Raw genomic sequence first — 916 nt, forward strand, 5'->3', positions numbered from 1 at the left:
CTAGGGAAATCTTTGCTTGCAATGATAGATATGATCTTAAGAAATTATTAGCTAAATGGAAGCAGCAGTCTCTTAATGCTAGAATGAAACATGACCCTGCTTTTGCTACTTCACCTATCTATGTTACTGATAAGGATTATGAATTATCTGTTGATCCTGAGATTATTACTTTAGTTGAATCTGATCCTTTTTATGGCCTTGAATCTGAAACTGTTGTGGCACATCTTACCAAGTTGAATGATATAGCCACCCTGTTTACTAATAATGAGAAGTCTCGCTATTTTTATATCCTTAAGATATTTCTGTTCTCAGTAAAGGGTGATGCTAAGACTTGGTATAATTCTCTTGCTACTGGTTGTGTGCGTAGTCCCCAGGATATGATTTATTACTTCTCTGCTAAATATTTCCCTGCTCATAAGAAACAAGCTGCCTTGTGGGAAATATATAATTTTGTACAAATCAAAGAAGAGAGTCTCCCACAAGCTTGGGGGAGGCTTCTCCGGTTACTTAATGCTTTGCCTGATCATCCTCTCAAGAAAAATGAAATACTTGATATCTTTTATAATGTACTAACCGATGCTTCGAAGGACTACTTGGATAGTTGTGTTGGTTGTGTTTTCAGGGAAAGAACAGTTGATGAAACTGAAATATTATTGAATAATATGTTGACTAATGAAAATAATTGGACTCTTCCTGAGCCAATTCCTGAAGCAATTCCTGAACCAATTGAGCCAACTCCTGAGCCTATTCCTCAACCCACTCCAAAGAAGAGAGGTGTTTTATTTCTCAGTCCTGGAGATATGCAAGAGGCAAAGAAATCAATGAAAGAAATAGGTATTAAAGCTGAAGATGTTAAGAATTTACCTCCTATTGAAGAAATACATGGTCTTAATATACCGCCTTTTGAAGAACCACA

The sequence above is a fragment of the Triticum dicoccoides genome, chromosome 1B (assembly GCF_002162155.2).
Source record: "Triticum dicoccoides isolate Atlit2015 ecotype Zavitan chromosome 1B, WEW_v2.0, whole genome shotgun sequence".
Classification (NCBI taxonomy): Eukaryota; Viridiplantae; Streptophyta; class Magnoliopsida; order Poales; family Poaceae; genus Triticum; species Triticum dicoccoides.